The following is a 22,308-nucleotide window of genomic DNA, read 5'->3' on the forward strand; positions in this document are numbered from 1 at the left end:
GGCTTTTGCAGTTTACTTCTGCTGTTATTGCAGATCCCCTTTAATGGTACATCTTTTGTCAATTCTTATTATTCACACTGAACAAAAAAGTCACATTAACTTCTGATCAGTGCTGTGCATTTCTTCATTTTCTGGCTTCCATAGATGACAAAAACATCACCAGATTATTTTTAATCTTTGGCACCCCTGAACATTTTTTGTAATAATTCTGTTAAAAAGTAAATGCTGAATCCTAGAATTTCATGATGTTTTTAAAATCTTCTAAATAGTCACAATTTTTCTTTAGTTCCAAGTTTCTCTCTTTGGTTATAGGGAACAGCCAGCATGGATCTGTAAAGCATAAATCATGTCAAACCAATCTGATAGCTTTCTTTGATAGGAAAACGAGTTTTGTGGATAAGGGAGAAGCGGTAGATGTGGTATACCTAGACTTTAGTAAGGCATTTGATAGAGTCTTGCATGATACTCTTATCAATGAACTAGGCAAATACAACTTAGATGGGGCTACAAGAAGGTCGGTGCATAACTGGCTGGATAACCGTACTCAGTGAGTAGTTATTAATGGTTCACAATCCTGCTGGAAAGGTATAACAAGTGGGATTCCGCAGGGGTCTGTTTTGGGACCAGCTCTGTTCAATATCCTCATTAATAATTTAAATATTGGCATAGAAAGTACGCTTATTAAGTTTGCAGATGATACCAAGCTGGGAGGGGCTACAACTGCTTTGGAGGATAGGGTCATAATTCAAAATGATCTGGACAAATTGGAGAAATGGTCTGAGGTAAACAGGATGAAGTTTAATAAAGACAAATGTAAAGTGCTCCACTTAGGAAGGAACAATCAGTTTCACACATACAGAATGGGAAGCGACTGTCTAGGAAGGAGTATGGCAGAAAGGGATCTAGGGGTTATAAAGTGGACCACAAGCTGAATATGAGTCAGCACTGTGATGCTGTTGCAAAAAAAGCAAACATGATTCTGGGATGCATTAACAGGTGTGTTGTGAGCAAGACACGAGAAGTCACTCTTCCGCTCTGCTCTGCGCTAGTTAGGCCTCAGTTGAGTATTGTGTCCAGTTCTGGGCACCGCATTTCAAGAAAGATGTGGAGAAATTGAAGAGGGTCCAGAGAAGAGCAACAATAATGATTAAAGGTCTAGAGAACAACACCTAGGAAGGAAGTCTGAAAGAATTGGGTTTGTTTAGTTTAGAAAAGAGAAGACTGAGGGGGGACATTATAGCTGTTTTCAGGTATGTAAAAGGGTGTTATAAGGAGGAGGGAGAAAACTTGTTCATCTTGGCCTCTGAGGATAGAACAAGAAGCAATGGGCTTAAACTGCAGCAAGGGAGGTTTAGGTTGGACATTAGGAAAAAGTTCCTAACTGTCAGGGTAGTTAACTACTGGAATAAATTGCCCAGGGAGGTTGTGGAATCCCCATCTCTGGAGATATTTAAGAGTAGGTTAGATAAATGTCTATCAGGGATGGTCTAGACAGTATTTGGTCCTGCCATGGGGGCAGGGGACTGGACTCAATGACCTCTCAAGGTCCCTTCCAGTCCTAGTATTCTATGATTCTATGGTTTTTAGGTAACAGAATGCCATCCTGGCCCTTTCCCATTTCTATGTTGTAATAATTTTTTGCCATTGAGTTCTTCTCTCTAATTTTTAGTTAACTTGAAAAGTATTGGTATAGTTTTATTTATCTTGGGTTTTACTGAGAGGATTCCTTTCAAGTTCAGATTTACATACATACCCACCATTACAATCAATATATGGTAATATAGTGTAACAGTCAAATGTGACCTGGCTATATAAATTCCTGGCTTGGAATTTCTATTACTTGACCTTATCATGTGATTCATATAAAACTTGGCACATATGAACCTTATGTGATTTCAAAGAACAGACAGAAACCAACTGATCATGACTTAAGATCTATATGGAAAAGATCAAAAGTTAGCACATTATTCTGCTTTTATTTCAATTTTTTGGGGCCACAATGACTTTAGAGGAATGTATGTACTGTGTAGCAGTTATATTACAGCCAAAGTACTTTTTTCACTTTATTTTCTTTCCATTATTGATTTATAAAGTCACTTCTCAGAAGTTATTTTAAGAGCATTTTATTCTTGAACACTGCATACAGTATACATATACTTTGTCCATTTGGATTTCTCCATTTTCTATGGTTATTATCAGGGCTCGCTGAGCTGCGGCGAGCCCCACTCGCCAGCCACACTGTCTGGCGTTCTGCGCATGCACAGATCGCCTAAACCCGGCTCTTCCGGGATGTAATCTACTCGCCATGAGCGAGTAGATTACATAAATTGTTGACCTCTGATTATTATACTTTCTCTTTAATTATGCTGAGCAATATGATCTGGTGTATTCCCTCATATATTATTATCTCTTCATGACAAGTGTGTGTCTTTCTCTCTGGGTACGTCTACATTAGCCCCCTAGTTCGAATTAGGGAGGCCAACGAGGGCGACCAAAATTGCTAATGAAGCACGGGATTTAAATATCCCGTGCTTGATTAGCATATTCTCAGCCAGTCGCCATTTTGGAAACTGACTAGCCCGAAATAACTGCCTGCGTCTACATGCGGCAGAGAAGCGGGATTCCAAGATAAACCGCTTAGTTCGAATTAACTGTTAAGCCTCATTCCACGAGGAGTTAATTCGAACTAAAGTGCTGCTGGTGCTGTTTGTTTTGCTGCATAACACAAAGTCTTAATTTTTGTACTAATTGTCCATCACACAGTTACAAACATCATATGAACATCAATTACCACATAGTGAAAACCTTCTAAAGATTACAGAACATAACACAAAGAACGTCACTGATCCATATAAACTAACAGGTAGGTATTGTTGCTAGAATAAACTGCAAATTTGTTGCACCTTTTCTCTTGCTTAATACTTACATGCACTTTTCTATGATCCATGTACAGAAGCATTTTTGCTATAAATGCCTAATAGTTATTATATAGTTGTAACTCTTTAAATATGAAGATATCCATCAAAATAGATTCAAAGTGTTAAAATATGGGAAAGCTCTTTGATTAAATATTAGATATACAAATGCAGGAGACTGAACAGCAGGATAGTATTTGTATTCAAGAGGATTTTTTTTCTATTTTCTAAAAGACTCAAGTGATACTAAACCTGGATCATTAATGAAGTTCTTAAGTACTAAGAAGAAAATTATGGTTGAAAGATTGCAAAATAAGATTGGGTGGCAATGTGAACTGGGTTATTCAAAGACTAATAATGAGTGAGCACCAAAAATTAGCAGGAGGCTGGAGAGATTCATTTAAGAGGAAATGTAAAAGGAGTAAAATGAGAGTTGTTTGTCGTAGGTACAATCTAAGGAGGAAACCATGTGCAAATATTTGTAGATTTAAACACCAAGGAAGGAATAAATCATTTAGCATGCCACAGGGGCTATAAATTATCACAGAAATAATAGAATGAAATTCAGAGGAGAGAAAATGTAGGCTGAATATTAAAGAACTTCCTAGTGGTGAGATCTTTTAGAATATGCAATAATCTCTTCAGGGAACTGGTGGAAACATTATAGTTTAGAATGTTTAAAAACAGAGTGAAAAACATGCTATAAAATGCACAATAGGGAACAATTATGCATTGGCAGTGAACTAGCTTATATAAACTAATATAATAGGTCTTTGCTATCTCCTTCTCCTATGATCCCCTCAAAAAAAAAAGAGAGAAGAGAGTAGGAAATGTTCGATTATGCTGTGGTATGAAAGATAGAAAAGCATCTGAATAGCTATTATGTATTGATAGCCAAGATGGCAATTTTGAGATACTAAGAATCAGACTCTGACAACTGACAATGAATGGATTACATCTCCGCCAGAAGCTGATTTCTATCAGAAAAATCTGATCTAGGGTTCATCAGTTCACTCTAATTATGATGAACCCTAGATCACATTTTTCTGATGACATAGGAAATGTCATACTGGGTCAGACCCAGGAAGGCAATAGTCCAGGATACCATCTAATGGGGGCCAGGACCAGTATCTTACATCAGCAGAAGCTGCAAGAAACCCTGAAGTAGACAAATCTGGTTATCCTGTTCCAAATGAAAAACTCAACCTCATCCCTCGTACTTAGAAATGGGCTTAAATTCTGATACATTAGGTTTTATATATTTTTAAAAGCCCTTATTTTAGATTTAACTAATTAAAGATAACATTATTGTTGTTGATAAATTCAAACCCTCTTTGAAGCTTTTGGCCCTTATGATGCCAAATGGATCAAGACGATTGTCCATGAATCGGGAGCAAAACCTACGCCATTTGTGCAGATAAGTGATTCGAGTAGCAAGTCTTCTATTGTGGATCAGGACCTATTTGATGTCCTGGGAGCAAATCATTTCTGCGTCTTGGAACCAACTAGGAAGAAAGCTGTGAGGCAAAGGTGGTTGGCTTGGGTTGAGGATGCATGAGAGTTCCCTGGTCCTATGTCAACAGATCGTGTTGTCTGGGTAGGTGGTGGGGTAGGTGATGAGACATATGAAAGAGATAAAGTAAGCCATGTGTGACACGGCCAAAAGGGGGCTACAAGGATTACCATTGCATTGTCCCTGACAATCTTCTCTAAAATTCTCGGTATCACGGCAGTCAGAGGAAAAGCGTAGAGCAGGTGATCGCTCCAGTTGAGTAGACAGGCATCTCCCAGGGATCTCGGTTTGATGCCCACTCTGGAACAGTAATACCGACACTTCGTGTTTCAATGTGTGGTAAATAGGTCTATTGTGGGAAAACCCAAGTGAGGTCTAGTGAGGAAGAAGTCTAGTAGCACCCGGCAGTGCAGTTTCTATTCGTGGTGTATGACAAAGTATCTGCTGAGTGCGTCGGCAGTGGTGTTGTCTTTGCCAGGTAGGTACGCCACTAGGATCATTACATTGTGACGGACGCACCAGTTCCTTAGGCGTATTGCCTCTGCACAGAGGGAACGCAATCAAGCTCCTATCTGTTGGTTTATGTAGAAAACTGTCATCATGTTGTCGGTAAGCACCCTGATGGTGTGACTTCGGATAAGAGTAACAAAGTGCTTGCATGCACTGAAAACAGCTCTCAACTCTAGGAGGTTGATATGATGGAAGGCCTCGTGCGGACCATCGACTCTGAACACGACGGTCATTGAGGTGCGCACCCCAGCCCACTAAAGATACATCTGTCATAATTTGCATCATGGGTTAAGGTCAATGGAAAGGTATGACGGCTAGCATGTTGGCGGGGACGGTCCACCATCTTAAAGACTTCACCACTTTTGGTAGTACTGAGACTCTCTTGTACACGTCATGCTTGCCGGGCATGTAGATCAAGGCTATCCAGTACTGCAGACATCTCAGGTGCAGCCTCGCATGTGCTATGTCTTGTGGTAGCTGCCATGTGCCCCATGAGTTGTAAGCAGATAAGTACAGAGATCGTGGGGCTCGTGGAAAGAACTTGTACGAGCTCCTGGATAACCTGAAATCTGTTTAAGGGCAGGTATGCATGGATGGTAGTTGAGTCCATGTGTGCACCGATGAATTCCAGGGATTGTTGTGGTGTCATTGATGATTTTGGGAAACTGATTATAACACCAAGATTTTCGAAGACTGCTCTCATTGTGTTGATAGACTGTAGTGTGTAATTGAAAGAGGGCGCCTTGATCAAACAGTTGTTGAGATAAGGGAATATGACAATTCCAGCTTGCTGAAGGTAGGCAGCCACTACTGCAAGCATCTTCGAGAAGATCCTGGGCGCCAATGACAGACCGAAGGGCAAAACTCTGTATTGGAAGTGTTCGAGGCCTACTATGAAATTTAGGAAGCATCTGTGCACTAGATGAATTGTAACGTGGAAGTAGACATTCTGCAGGTTGAGGAATGCAAACCAATCCCCGCTGTTGAGCGCTGGAATGATAGAAGCTAAGGTCACCATCTTGAATCTCTGTTTGCGAAGGTATCGGTTGAGCCGTCGAAGGTCTCAGATTGGTCCTAACCCCCCTGATTTTTTCTGAGTAAGGAAATAATGGGAATAAAATCCCTTGCCCCGAATTGTACCTTCTCTACTGCGCCAATGGTAAGAAGGTGCAGGACTTCCTGCTTTAGAAGAGTCTTGTAAAAGGGGTCCCTAAAGAGGGACAGGGATGGTGGGGAGGGTGGAGGGAGCGAGATGAAAGGAATTGAGTAACCAGATGTTATCAGCTCGAGGACCCATCAATCGGTGGTAACAGAGGACCATCGGTGTTGAAATGGTCTCAGGCAGCGATGAAATAACCTGGTTCCTTTGCATTGATGACCAACGAGGGGAATGGTTCGCAGACAATCGATCAATGTGCCAGACTTGCTGCCAGTTATTCTGCTGGTTAGATGTCCTATTGTTCTGCAGGCGTCATTTCTGTGGCTGCTGTTTGGAATGCTGCTGGTCAAACGGTCTATGGTAAGGTGCATCATATGAGAAAGGTTTATGCCTCTGACAGGAGGTATAACGTTTCTGTTGATCCAGTGGAGTGTACATGCCCAGTGTTCTCAATGTAGTTCTTGAGTTCTTGCTGGACTGAAGGACTTCATTGGTTTTCTCCGTGAACAGCTTTTGCCTATCGAAGGGTAGGTCTTCCACCTTCGATTGTAATTCTCTGGGAACTACCGTGGATTGAACTCCCGTGGATCGTGCGGCTGTGTTGGTGATGTCAAGTGCGATCTGCAAGGCTGCACAGGAAGCAGTGTACCCCTCCTGTACTACAGATTTTAGAATCTGGAGCTTGCTTTCCGGAAAGTATTCTAGGAGAGTGATTAACTTTGTATAATCACTGAAGTTATGATTCACCAGGAGAGCGGCATAATTAGCCACTCTCAAGGTCAGAGTGGCTGACAAATAAACCTTTCTGCTGAAGAGGTCTAAGCGTTTACTGTCTTTGTCATTAGTGGTATTCTTATATTGCGGGGCCTTTGCCCTCTGTTGTGCCATGTCACCAAAAGAGAATTAGGTGGTGGATGTGTAAATAAAAAGCCCATTCCCTTTGAGCGGATGAAATATTTCTTATCTGCCCTTGTGTTGGTTGCCGGGGCAGACTCCGGTGTTTGCCAAATGTCATCTACCACTTCTAAAATAGCTTCATCAAGTGGCAATGCAACTTTCAGTTTTTGAGAGGGCTGCAAAATTTTTAACACATGATGCTGTTTCTCTTGGACTTCCATGAGTTGAACTTCCTGGCTCTCAGCAACCTGTTTGAAGAGGTCCTGAAATTGGCAGATGTCATCAGGATGAATGATGAACACTGCCTCGTCGGGAGAAGATGAGGATGTGTCTGTGGGAGAAGTCCCTTGAGGTTGCTCCTGGTCAGAGAGTTGACCTTCCTCAGGTTCAGAGTACTGAATTGTTAGAGGTTCAGTTTGACTAGCAGTGGGAGATCTTGTGTCAGCAGGGGTAGGCAAACTAACATGGTTGTGCCTGAAAATACGACCAATAGCAGCTCGGATGAGAATGAAGTGGCAAGAGAGGGTGATGGCGTTCGTAATAGCTGTGACTGTAGTGATGACTATAGTGGCGTCTGGCAGGTGATGAATGCTTGGAGGAATCTGCTCCTGCTGTCATGATAGCGGTTGTAAGCTGAGAGTGCGGGCGATCTAGGTAACTGGGATCTGCATCTCGTCTGCACCAGAGATAAAGGCGAGTGTTATTACTGTCACCGGCAATGTGGTGAAAGAGAGCTGTGTGCTGATGAGCCCTGGAATTGCGTAGTGGAACGGTGTCATGGCAGATCCCCAGAGTGAGCTCTGGAGAAAAAGAAATATGCTCCCGACTTGGAGAAGGAGTGATGACCGTGAGTGATTTACTGCGTGCCTTCACTGGTGCCAAGGGGTGTTCTGGGTGGACTGAACTTGGCATCGGTTCCAGATGTGGTGCTGGCGTCACCTGAGGCATGGAGGACAATGCAGGTGTTTGATCTGCCAGTGGTGCTGATTGTGCCACCTGCATCTACCGGTGCTGCTGCCAGTGCTGAGTCAGGCCTCAAAGCCATTAGTGGTGACACAAAAGCTGCCAGTGCTGCCACTGTTGGTTCCTTCGGTAGAGTCGGTACCTGTGCCAACATACTACAGGCTGTTTTCTACTTCTCTGGGCAGCAGGTTAGAACCATCCCTGAAGTGCCTAACTTATCCCCAACACTAACTCATGTCGGTAGCAATGAACAAGTTGGGGAGGGCCTCTTTTTGGTGACATTAGTGGGCCCTGGTGAGACTGCCCAACACTTATCGGCTCTAAGACAGTCCAATTTGGACTGGGAGGGATCAGATTGCGGCGGCTGTAATGCATTGTTGAATAACAGCATTTTTAGCCTCATCTCCCTGTCACGTCTTGCTTGCACCATCAACTTGGAAAATTGAGGGCATTTCTGCAGAATATGCCTCTCTCTCAGGTACCTGAAGCAGCGGGAGTGCCCATCTGAAGCAGGCATAGGTTCCTGGCAAGTGGCACACTTCTTAAAACCGGGTAATCCCGGCATGGTTGTTCTCGCAGAGAAAGTATATTTTATGCTAAAGATGCAGTACTGCGACCTTTGTCTGTGTGTCTCTCTCTTTTTTTTTGGAACAAAACTACTATCAACACTAATCGAACTACAACTATTTACACTATAACTAATTAAACTATTAACTAACAACTATTCTAATTCCTGAGAGATCGCTTGATCATTACCTGTTTGGTTCACTCTCTCTGGGGTATCTGGCATTGGCCACTGTCGGCAGACAGGATACTGGGCTGGATTGACCTTTGGTTTGACTTGGTATGGCCATTCTTATGTTCCTGACAGGATCTGATGAGAAGGAGCTCACTCCATTGCAAAAGAGAATGGCAGCTGGACCGCGCACTTTAAGAAACGGTGCGAATGGTACGGGGTGCTTGGCGCACATACCCAGTCCAGCAGACCACTGCTGATGAATCTTCGATCTGCGGCACTATCTTTTCCTGGTTGCTGGGTTGCAAACACCAAGAGAGCGAAAGGTGGCTCCAAAGCCCTTCATAGTGTGAAGCACCTCACTAGTCTTCACAGCAAATTGTTTTCCCCTTGGAGGGGAGATCCTCTATGGTGGACTGGGTCTCACTGGGGAATGTAATGGAAGTAAACCAGGAAACTCTTTGCATACCTACAGCAGTTGTGGTTGAGTGTGCTGCGATGTTGGCCACATCCAATGTGGCTTGAAGGGCTGTGTAGGCGATGCTTTGGCCTTCAGAGACAATAGCATGAAATGGAGGTGTTTTGGCCTCTGGGATGTCCTCAGCAAAGTCAAGGATTTTAGTATAATTTTTATATATTTGGCGAGCAAGGTGGAGTAGTTAGACATCTGAAATTGGAGGTGGAGGTGGCATACAGCTTCCGCTGAGAAGGTCTAATATCTTGCTATCTCTGTCCATGGGGCTGGACTGAAGTGTAGCTGTCTGCTGCACTGATGAACTGTCTCATCTACTAATAAGTTTGGAGCTGGATGTGTGAACAAAAATTCCGACCCCTTGGATTACTCACAGTATTTATGGTCAGCTCTTTTGCAAATAGATGGAATAGAGGTAGGCGTCTGCCATACTGTTTTTGCTGGATCCATAATGGCGAGATTAATAGCGAGCACTGCCGTAGATGACAAAGAGGCCTGTAGGATGCAGTGAGCTCAAGGTGTGATTCTGACACCTCCTCCAGAGCTATTTTGAGTTCTGCCATGATCCTTTTTAAAAGAGCCTGAAAGTGTGAAAATTCATCTGCTGAGGTCATGGGCATAATTGCTTCATCTGGGAAGGAAGAGTAGGCGGTAGGAAGAGAGATATCTGGGACTGGCTCTTCTGGCATTTCTTCAACTGGCCATTGAGTGCTCTCTTCCTGGCGGGCAGGGGAAAGCACACCTTCATGCAGAGATACCTACAAGGAAGACCTAGGCTGCTGCCTAGGAGGACTGTCATGTCTGTTAGAATGTTTGTTGTATGAGCCCAGAGGCTCTAATAAAGCCAATGTATGGGATGGGGCATGGGTGATGGCATCCATGGATGTCCATGCCTCGGTGGCCTGTCATAGTTATAGAGAGCATTTGGAGTGGATCTCAGCAGTAGTGAGTGATGAATGCTGGGGGAGAGGTGTTGTGGAGAGAAAGAAGCCTGAATCCTGCCCTCATCATAACTGGAAAATAGAGACAGTGCTAGGGAAGAGTTGCATGGAGTCAAGGCTTGGAAAGAAATATCGGTGCAGAAGAGAGGAGACTGCAGCATGAAGGATATAGTGAGATTACTAAGGTGTAAACATAGCCATGGTGCCGATGAGATAGGTGTCCTTTTCTGTGTTGGCACCATAGACAGAGTTGGCATTGGAGGAGCCACTTTGTAGGATAAAGACCTAAATGTGTCCAGAAGTAGACTTAAATGTGTTTTGAGTAGGAGAGAAATCTTGTCTGTATTAGTATCTTACAGTGCGATCTTGGATAAGTCATTTCACCTCTCTGTGAATAGTTTTCCTTATTTATAAAATGAGAATAATATTTCCCCACCTCCCAGTTGTTGTGAGCCCAAATGTATTAGTGTTTGCAATGCACTTTAAGATACTGGGACAGAAGGCTGTTTAGAAGTGTAAAGTATTATTTCCATGTACATTATGTACTTAAAGGAAGCAGCTAGTCAACCAAAGAAATAGGAGAATTTTCAATAAAAGTTAAATGTTAGAATTAATTCTCCTCCTTGATTTAACATTGTAAATTAATTTAAAATTATAACAAATCTATAGAAAAATTGTCCCTATATTTGCCTGTATATTATTTTTTGAGATCATTAAAAGAATCAGGGACTCAGATTTTATATTGGAATTTCAAATCCAAACAGCAACATCAGTATTTAATTTTTCTGATACCACCACGATGGGTGAAAATTTTAAAAGAGCCAAGGTCAACGTAAGACCCTAAGTCTTATTTAATTTCAATGATCATTTCAATAGGCATTTATGAAAACTTTACCCTTTATATTAATACCTTTAAAGAAAACCACTTTTCACTTAGTTTACTTTTTGTATCTCTTGCACCTTAGACAATGAAAGTATAACAGCTGTTTCACTTTGTTTAAAGTTAACATTTAGTCATTTTGACATGCAATTTCTCATGCACTAGCACAAAGCAGCAAACTGCTTTGGTTGTAAATGCTAAAGCAGAATGTTTGACTACTTTTATTGCTTCAACTGGCTTCTTCTCTGTGTATCAAACTACTTGTCTCCACTTCAAAGCTCTTCCACAACCTATCTCCACCCAACTATAATCTCTCATTCAGTACTGAAAGGCTGCCGCTCAACTCTGATTGCCCATTGGTGTGCAGATGATATCTTCTTAAATTTTAAAATAAGCAACTCTGTGTTTTCTCTCATGGTTCTCCTCACATACGTTATACGTTCCTCAAAAACATCTGTAAAACTATCTCATTATCCTTCTTCAAAACCCTCCTTAAATCTTTTGCCATGCCTACAAAACCCCCCTTGACAATAGTTTGGCAGCTGGTGTACTGATACCACTGCTTATTGTGCTGATCAATATTTCTTTACTATTCCTTTGAACTCTCCTGTTGGTCTGTCTGTATCAATCTGTTGTCTCTAATCTTACACTTATATTGCAAACTCTGTGGGGGCAGGTATTGTCATTTTCTTCTGAGTTTATAATATAATGGGGTTCTACGCCATGTTTGGGGCTCCTACAGTTATACATACAAAATGAAGAATTATAATAAAAACATTGCTTCTGATAGAATTTAAAGAATAGAAACACAGCAACATATATATCAGCTTAAAGCTAAGTTCTGAGTTACATTTGTCCAAAATATCCATTGAATATCTTAAGATGGGAAATTCAGACTTTTTGCAAAACTAAGAAATACAGACACCCTACAACAAATTTGAATCCCTGCTGGTCCAGGTAGTACAATTTGTGCTTCCCTATATCCTTAGATGTAGCTGTGCTGGAGTATGAATTTACTCTGAAGGGAACAAGTGGCACTACAACCAATTTCTGCAAGGATTCCACCAGGGCATGGAATTTTAAAATCCTACTGGTATTCCACAAGCAGAAGCTGTCTGGAGGTGTGAATGAACACATCTCTTGCCTGATCCGTCTCCATCCTATTTTGCTTGCCCCTATTCACTAAAGCAGGAATGAGCCTCACTCTTGGAGGACCTTCGTGCCATTAGAAGAGTGAACTGAAAAGAATGCATTCACTATGATCAAGACTGCTCTTTAGGTGTCCTTAAAATGGATATTTTTGAACTGGTTCTTTGGGGGAAGTTGAAGACATTCTACACAAAACAAATATCTCTTGGGAAATGTATCTATTTTACAAATTACCAAGTTAAGCTGCACGTTAACTTTTTTACAAACAAGCAGAAATACACAAACAAGTACACAAATACAAAAATAAGAATTTTTTTCACAAATGTCATGGGCATCATGCTTAGGAAATGAGACTAATACATCTGGTCTGCATTAACTGAAACAAAACAAATACGGATTTTAAATATTTATAAGCATAGCTAAAATATTATGTTAAAATACCTAGAGACACTTCTACTTAAATATGGCTGGCCAATAAGCCTGTTGTGAGAATTAAAGGTGCTGGCAGAAGATGTCACTTTTGTTAGATGTTGTTCCAAGCAGGATGATCATGGAATAAAAACATTGCGTTATTTTTACATTTGGAACAGGAACCTGCTCAGTTATCCCCTCTAACAGGAGGTATTAAGCAGTCAATATTATTTATTTTATTAGGGTATTTATTTTTATTTGAAACACCTATCCCTGGCTCTTAGAGCCATCACAGTAATTAGGATATACAATTATAAAAATAAAATTTGCAGAAAGCATAAATGCGTATAGAAACACCTATACACAACCACAATTTTACTTGCCCACAGTTATGCCATTGTAACAAGCATTCCCTTCCCCATTAGCTAGTTTGTGGGATAAAGGGGCTAATTTCAGAGAGAGGCTGGGAGAGGGGCAGAGGAGTAGGAAGTGTTCTTTTCGGGAGAAGGGTTATTTGATGCTAGATCTAGGTGAGGCAGGTATTGATGTGGTCAGGCTCTGGCTCATTAACATTTGTTGGATATTTTTCATTTTGCAGTCTCACCGTATTTTTCTGGATACCCATGATGCACAAAATCCATAGTAATTCTTCTAATAATAATCAAAACATAATATATTCATATAGTAAACACATTACAAGATGACAATTTGGGGCCAGATATACATGAGGTAGGGTTACCAGACGGTTTAAAAAAAATACCGGACACACTTGATCTCAGATTGTAGACGGGGGGGGGGGGGGGGGGGGTAGTGCGGGGGAGCAGCTGGCAGGAAGCAGGGCTAGCCAGAGGAATTCGGGGGGGGGGAGGGGAACCAGCCAATGGAAAGCAAGGCTGGCTGGAGGGGGCTGGAGGGAGCAGGGCTGGCTGGAGGGAAATTGTCTGCCGGGGAGCGGGGCTCGCTTGGGAAGGGGAGGAGAAAGGGGGGCACTGGCCAGCAGGGAGCAGTGCAGGCCCAGGTGCACATAGATCCTGGGGTGCTGCCCGTCCCACACATGGTCCTGGTGGGGCTCACGGGCAAGTCTGGCCCCGGGGGATTCCATCCCGCCCTCTCTACTGCATAATTGCGTACTGCCTGGCTGATAGAGATGCTCACGCAGCATGAGCATGTCTACCAGCCAGGCAGTACGCAACTACGTACTGATATTCAGAATTATAATAAAAAACTTAATTAGAAAATACCGGACATTTATATGTTGTTGATGTCTTCATTAACAATGATTTAACATAGCATTTAAGCATAAGTTTAAGTGCTTTCTTGGGTGACAGCCCATATACCCACATTATGAAAGTCCATATAACACAGCACTAATTAGCATCCTTGTCAACATTCATAAAAAAGCAGCCAGAAGTTGAAGAGGTATGACACTTGAATTATCCTCTACAGCTGTAATCCCTAAACTGGGGGGGTCTGCTCTCCCATGGGGGCATGGAGTAGGACTGCCAACTCTACTGAATTGGTCAGGAGTCTACCGGAATTGGCACCAATGTCCCAGTGACTACTGTAAGCAATCCGGGTGATTTTAATAGGCCCTTAAAAGTCCAGTTGGCAGTTCAGTGGGGCTAAGACAGACTCCCTACCTGCCCTAGATCTGCATTGCTCCCACAAGTGGCCAGTGTGTCCAGCTCCTAAGTGCAGGGGATCTCCACATGTTGCCTCCATGGCCAGTAGGAGCTGTGAAGGTGGAGCTTATAGGCAAAGGCAGTATGCAGAACGCCCTACCCTTCTGCCTAAGAACTGGACATGCCAGACACTTCTGGGAGTGAGACATGGAGCCTGCTGTAGCTCTGCTGAATTGCCGACTGGGATCTACCTGAGGTAAGTGCTGCCCAGTCAGAGCCTGCATCCCCTCACCCTTCTCCCCGACACACTGCCCCAGCCTTGAGCCCCTCCTGCACTGCAACCTCCTGTTCCAGCCCTGAGCACTCTCTTGCACCCAAAACTCTCATCCCTGGCCCATTCCAGAGCCCACACACCTTCATCTGAAGCCCTCACTCCAGAAACCCTTGCCCCAGCTCACAGCCTATTCCCATACCCTGAACCTCTATTTTTTGCACCCCTCCCCCCAGAATTCACACACTCAACTGGAGCCCTCAGCTCTTTCCATGACCCAATCACCTGCCCATGCCCAGAGAAAGTGAGGATGTGGGAGAGTGATGGTAGGTGGGGAGGGAGTGAGGTAAGGCAGGTCCTCAGAGAAAAGACAGAACAGGGGCACAGCCTTGAAAAGAGGTGGAAAAAGGGTATTTGGATTTCTGTAATTATAAAGTTGCAACCCTAGCATGGAGGAATGTTCCGGGGGGCAAGAAAAGACCTGGGCCAACCCCAAGAGCAGGCAGATAGTGAGCACCACTCAGACTCGTTCTGCTCTGTTTTCCTTCATTTAATTCATTAGTCTGGAGGGGGCTACAGGTTTCAGTAGTCAGGCTTCCCTGGGGAGAAAGGACAACCCCAGTCCCCTCTCACTGCTGCAGTGTGGGCCAGGTGAGAAGCTGGGGGTGGAGGGGTGGGGGGGGGTGGGATTTCTGAGTTTCAGGAGCTGGATCCAAGCAAGCCTATCTGGCTGTAACTGGCCAAATTTGGTAGCCCTAGCTCTTACCATTTAGGAAGAGTTCTTTTTATGCATCCCCTGTATGAATGGGGGAGTGAGAGCTTCAGCTCCCCTTCTCCCACACAACAAAACGCTTATCTTGCTTTAAGTTATGATAAAGAGAAGGTGCATTTCAAATTTGATGGTTCTAACTTTTATCGTTTAGAAGCAGTTCTTAGGCAAACAGACTCATTCGCTTGCTCACAGACAAACTCTCTCAAACATATAGTAGATAAGACAAACAAAATATTTAGTGGGAATTACCTACTCTGCAAGCCTTGGTGTGAATGTATGGTGCACAAGCTTGCCATGCACTTACTGGTTGTATGACCCCTGTTATCATTCACTAACAGATTCATAGTGTGAATATTTAGCGTGAATTAAAAGGATCCAAATCACCAGTTTGTGTTGGGCAAGATATAGGGACTGTAAAGTCATATCCTGCTTTACTGTGCACTAAGCTTCTAAGTAGAAAAGCTCAAAAAGTTTCACTAAGTCTGATTTCAAATGACCAGAAAAATTCACTGTTAGATTCGCAATTCATGAATCATGCACTCACTCCAAACTCTGGCCAAATAAATTCTGGTTACCATAATGATAGGTATGGTAATGGTGGTAATACATTCCAATACAGAAGAGACACGGTGAAGCAATATGGCATAAAGGATTTACTCACTAGTTCAGTTATACAAAGTAGCCTAAATGAGTGTCAATAAAACCTCTGTCCTGTGCATTGTCTCCATTTATGTCGTATCTGCTTTTTTTTAAAAATAGCTACTAAAATAGATTTTTTAAATGTGTTGCTATTTTAAATGCATTTTTGTCTCTGTATACAGCTAGATGAGTCTAGCTGGCTATAGCTCAGAAATAGAAAATTAAAGGAATGTAGAGATATGTAGAGAAGATTACAATTTAGAAACCCTCTCTTGTATGGAACAGCGTTATGAACCTAGGAATCTGGAGAGGTTGGAAACACCATATGGCTGTGTGAAGCAGTTGACAAAGATACTATCCAGTTTATTTAAAGTTTTATTCCCTTCTAATTTACTGGTTTGTTACTTAATGAACCCCAAGAGCGCTACATCTAACATTGCTTTTTATACATAATTTTAAGATCTGATAAATTGTGTTCTTCCAAAGATAGAAACAAAAGCCTCATACTAATGGAAAGGTGGATTCTTGGTTTTATAATGGTATTAAACCCTCATTACTATTTTATTTTATCACTGGCACAAGACTAACTATTATTCTAGGAATTGATTAAAGCAGGTCTAAGAATATCTAGATCATTCCTTGCAGATGTTTGTCTAACTTGTTCTTAAAAACCTGAAATTATGGAGATTCCACAGCCTCATTAGGCATTTGGTTCCATTGGTAAACTACCACGAAAGGAAATTTTTCATAATGTTCAACCTAAATCTCCCTTTCTGCAATTTAAATCAATTGCTTCTTGTACTTCAAAGTGTTTCAGGGGAGTTGGATTAATGGGTACAGGACAGGTGAGGTGGTTCAACAGTTCATAATGAATGCAATCATTATAGATTTCCAATTTATCATGTGGACGGAACTTGACAAATAATGAAAAATACTTTTGCTAACGTTTTGTTTAATTTTTAAAGTGAAGAATATTAATTAATTATTCAGACCATTCCTAAAACTGACTAATGAAAAATAGATGAATTAAATAATTTGAACCCCCCCCCAAATTAATCAAATTATTTATTCAATAAATGTGACTTTACTCTGTGTGTGTGTGTGTATATACCATACTATATACACCTCATATGTTGTGAAAATGTTATATAGGAATTTGTCATGCATAGCTAACCACCTGATCATCCCCTGGCAACTATTAGTCTTACTTTATTTCTCTGGGGACCTACAACATTTTGAACCCCAGAGGCACCATTGTTATCTAAATCAATCTGAAAAAGAAACATTTCTTTGTTGTTCTACAAATGCAGATATCCCCGAAAATTACACTCACACAAAGATGGACAAAATTCAGGTTTGGACCAGTGATAGTTTTCTAAACATTAATGTGTCTCAGGAGTTATACTACAAGAGACATGAATAATTTCTAACTTCACAATAGAACTCTGCTCTTGCTTCCTCTCCTACCTGGTTCTGAGATGATGGACTTCAAAACATTTTTTTCCTATAAAAGGAACTGTAAATTATTTTATAGGTTTTTACAAAACTAGTACAGTTGAAATAGAAGTATTTAAGGGAGGCTATCTTTACTGGAACACAAAAATAATTTCAATCCAATCTTTCAAAAATCTCTGAAACTATTCCTAAAATAGTTTTCTGTAATATACATGTTATATAAGAAATACAATGGAGTTGGGGGCATAAATGTTTTATTAGCATTTATTTGGGATGACCTGCATAACTCATTTATAGTTCTGCCAGTTGTGAGTAATGGGAACATCCCAAATGAGTATCAAGAAAAAATTCATAGCTGGCTAGCTAGCTTCCTTTCCATCCTTCCTGGACTGTACATACACACACACACACACACACACACACACAAATACAATTGCAAATTCTATTTCCACTGGAAAGATTTAATGAAAACAGCCCTCATTTAAAGATGCAATTTAAACACTACATTTCTTTTTCAACAATTCTTGATATAAAAAAGAATACAATAAATGATTGTTCAGAGAACACAGAAGATAATTGGCTTTCTTCAATAAACTTTGTCTATTCATCTATTTGGAAGATACATGTCTGTCACACAAAACTATTAGCAGGTGGTCAAAATATGTCAAAGAAATTTGCCTGAGTATCAATCATACCAAATGACTGCAGCAGTTTAACAAATGTGGTGCAATGCTCCCGGTGCTATGTTTTATGGCAGTAAATAATGTAGTTCATGGCAATTTGCCCTAAAAAAAAACGTGTGGTAGATCCCAGAAATAAAAATAATCTGAAAAACCACCATGTTACCACATTGGGATGATGGTGTTAATCATGAGTGATGGAGCATGACTTATGAATATAGTAGGTCTTCCCAAACAAGAGCCACTACAAACTTTGTATCACCGCACTATAACCTGCTTTATTTAAGCCATATACTGGTTTTATTTTGGTATCTTTTTATGCTTTTATATTGGGATTTTCAAGAGAGTTTATGACTATTAGGCACCAAGAGTTGGGTGCCTAATTTATTTTATTTTATTTTTTGCAAATCACAGCCTTTACTTTTAGACACTAAAGACACTAAGGACTAGAGCTTTCTGAACAACACATTTTTCAGTTAGCTTGTAGTTCTAAAAATGGGGGAAAAAAACCCTTTTCCTTCTGGGTCAACCTTTAACCAAAATGTTTTGGAATTTCCAGAAAATTGAAAAAACAGAAAAAATAATTTTGGGTTGACAAATGTTTTGTTCCAATTTCAGGCATTTTAAAACCTTTTATTTATTTGTAAATAAAAACAAAGGAAACTTGGAAATAAAGGATTAGATTCACAAAACTCAAGAGGAGGAGCAAGAAGTAGTGCTGATACTGCTCCCTGCATTCACTCAGAATATGGGAAAGACTGGTTTGAATCCTTATACAGGCAGTCCCCGGGTTACGTACAAGATAGGGACTGTAGGTTTGTTCTTAAGTTGAATTTGTATGTAAGTCGGAACTGGTACATATTGTAGGGGAAACTCTAGCCAAACATTTTTTTTAGTTTTGGATAGCATAGGGAAAGGTTAACTCCCCTCTAATGTTTGTTTTGCTGTCTGTTCCCCTGTTCAGAAGATTTCACATCTATTTCTGTCCCTGTGACAAACTCAGGACTAAAGGAGTAACTCATCAAATACCAAACAGCTCTGCACCATGCTTTGAGCTAATAGCTTTATTTCCACACACCACCCAGGGTTCTAGGAGGAGGGTCCTTTTTTTGCTAACACAATGAGGCCAGCACTTTGTTTGTTTTGGTGGAGTCTTTGTTTGCCCAGGGAGCCCAGCATGTATAGGGGGAGGAGGGGCGGAGAGGCTGCTTTTGTCTGCTGTTCGGCAGCCTGTTGCTCAGGGGAGGGGGCAGCCTGTTGCTGGCAGGGGGGGAGGGGGGAGGCGTGCAGGATGCGAGGCCGCGGGGGGGGGCAGCGGGCGTGGGGAGGCACTTTTCCTCTGCCCAGCAGCTCTGCGGGATCCCTGTCCCTGTGGCCAGCTGCTGCAGGCAGAGGCCAGTTGGAGCCGGCCGAAGAGGAGGAGGAGGTGGATTCTAGGACCCAGGTGAGCGAGCCCCGGGGACGCTGCTGCGCTCCAGGAGCCCGGCATGTATAGAGGGGAGGAGGGGCAGAGAGGCTGCTTTTGTCAGTTCGGCAGCCTGTTGCTGGCAGGGGGGGGGCAGCGGGCATGGGGAGGCACTTTTCCTCTGCCCAGCAGCTCTGCGGGACCCCAGTCGGAGCCGGCCCGAGGAGGAGGAGGATCCTACGACTCAGGTGAGCAAGCCCCGGGAATGCTGCTGCGCATGTGCGGGAGTTGCCTCACCCCGTTCGTATCTAGGGATCCGACGTAAGTCGGATCCACGTAAGTCGGGGACTGCTTGTATAGAGCAAGATGTCCTCTAGCCAGGTGAGTGCTCTGATTACCAGTTTTCTTGACTCTTCTAGAGTATGTTTTTATCACTCTCCCCTCCTCAAGTGTTCCCCTTGTAATTATAAATAATTAAATATTCATTGGGCCAGAGCCCAAGAGTGAGAATGCCATGAGAGACTGGCATTTATAGCACCACCTTGACAAGGGGGACACCCAAGTTCCAGTTCCTGGTCCAATCAATATTTACTCTCTTCTACAAAGTGGAACCACTCCAACAGCAGAGATTGAGAAAGACCCACCCCAGAACACTCTGTGATCAGGCCAGTTACCTGGGTGCCAGTCCTTGCTCCAGAATCAAACCTAAATCTCCCATATCCCAGGTGAGTGATCTAACCGCTAGGCTGTTTGTGGGCATTGGCAGAGTTTTGTAAAAGGTGCCTAACAGTACGTTTACACTGCAATTAGACACCCGCACCTGACCTGTGCCACCTCACTCAGGTTCACAGGTTTGGGCCAAAGGGCTGTTTGTTTGCAGTGTAGGATTTGATCTGGGATCCTCCAACCTCATAGGGTCCTAGAGCTTGGGTTACAGCCTAAACCCTAACATTTATACAGTAATTAAACAGCCCCCAGCTTCATCTTCACAAGCTTGTGTCAGTTGGCATAGGCCAGCCATGGGTTTTTAACTGCACTGTAGGCATCTCTTTGTGAATTTAGCCTGACAATAACAGCTCATTTCAATGTTTCATAATTTTTCTCCTATCAGAATAATTAGCCAAAATAAGCATACATTTATTAAATGTTTTGATCAACTTGAATCTACATTTTTGGTGAAAAATAGTTTTGTCTAATTTTTCTCCCAGCTATATGAAGGACCTGATTCTTCTTCATTAAAGTTAATGAAACTTTCAACATTGACTTTAATAGAGCAGAATCAGGTCCTGTGCTCTGTGCAAACATAATCTTTCCCTTCCCTACTGGGTATCACCAATGGAAAAAGACAGCCAAGAGAGAAGTGGGAGAGTGTATTACTGGGACTGCAAGTCTTGGTCCCCCCTCTTCCAAGAGCTCTCTGTCTTCCATTCTGCCAGGGGAACTCATTGGCCCCATTGGTTCCCCCATCCTTTACTAACTTAAACCTCTTCACTTAGATCTCTTCCTAGGGTTTTGGAGGATTCTTGTTGCCTTCAGCTGCCTTCGCTGTATTGATAGTACAGAAACAATGTTTTTAGGATACTGTGGGTCTGATTGGTCACTTATTTTAGGATCAGTAAGGAATTTTTGCCATTGGACTGAACTGTCAGAGGCTTGGTAGGCTTTTTCATCTTTTTCACAGCATCATGAAGGAACAATTTTACTAAAGGCAGTAGGACTTAGAAATTAATATTATGAATTTATAGGAATTTGTAATGTTAGGAATCACAACTTGAAGCCAGTGTCTAGTACAGATAAAAGCCAAAAGGACTAAGTCCTAGCAGTAAAGGAGACATGGGATTTTTCTGGCAGATCTTGTGCCTATGGGAAAATGGCAGAGCTCAAATATTTGCAGATTAAGGTCCCTTCTTGGTACTTTCTACCCCTCTTCTCTAGTGGACACAGGAAGAGAGGGAGGGAAAAGTCAGGTTAGAAGTGAACTGACTTCTAAGAGTAGCCTGGAGGTCTCAGCAGTACTCCATTTCTAGGTGGCTGGAGCAGTTGGGAGGACAGATGAGACTCGAGCCCCAGCCATGCTGCAGCGGTCCAGGCAGGTTGGCAGGCCCCCAGCTGCTCCCACTCAGCACAGACGGGCACTCAGGAACCCGGCCCCAGCTGCCCACCTCCTTAAAGGGCACCAAGGGATGTGGGGAGACACAGGACTGTCTCTGTCTCTGCTATATGGTTTTATGCATCCTGATATGCATGGAGGAGGGCAGCTTCACACAACCAAACACTTACCTTGCTTTAAGTCAGGGCTGGGGAACCTTTTTTGGATTGGGGGCTGCTAACTTGGGCTTAAATACTACAATTTTAGTCGTTTAACTGGTTAACCATTTAAATGGTTTATTTACATCCCTACAGCAAAGACAATGGACTGTGGAATAGCTTAACCTTCTTAAGGACATTTTGGCTAGTCTATAAGCAATGGGTACTATCACACTGCATGGGCATGTGATCAGACCACAACGTCTCTGAACTCCATCTTGGGATATCGATATTTTTCCACAAACTTCCACAATTTTGAAACAGGGTTCTCGCCATATGCTAAAGCTATATAAGGCAGGGATTGACATTATTGATGGAAGTGCGCCATTTCAGGAGGGTGAGGAGGGGAGCTACAGCCATGCATACCAGGACACTGCTTGCTCTTTTCTTTCCCTTCCCTTCCTCTCACTCCTAGCTGGTGATGGGAGGAAGCAGAGAAGTAAGTGACACAGCTGTGTATATGCATCTGTAATCCCCCTCCCCCTCCAGAAATGGCATTGGTAGTTCTTCACTCTCCACACAAAAGGACTCCTGGAAAGACCTGAGGAATAAAGACTAAACTGGGCTGGGGGAAGCGCTTAACCCTCGATCTAGAGATTTCTAATCTGTGT

The 22,308-nt window shown here is 42.4% G+C and overlaps 1 protein-coding gene across 6 annotated transcripts in view; it reads right to left on the reverse strand.

The window, feature by feature from the left end:
• Nucleotides 1-22,308, reverse strand: part of VPS13B (vacuolar protein sorting 13 homolog B) — a 999,042-nt gene that overhangs the window by 213,268 nt on the left and 763,466 nt on the right. The window lies entirely within an intron of this gene.

The sequence above is a fragment of the Pelodiscus sinensis genome, chromosome 2 (genome assembly GCF_049634645.1).
Source record: "Pelodiscus sinensis isolate JC-2024 chromosome 2, ASM4963464v1, whole genome shotgun sequence".
Taxonomy (NCBI): domain Eukaryota; kingdom Metazoa; phylum Chordata; order Testudines; family Trionychidae; genus Pelodiscus; species Pelodiscus sinensis.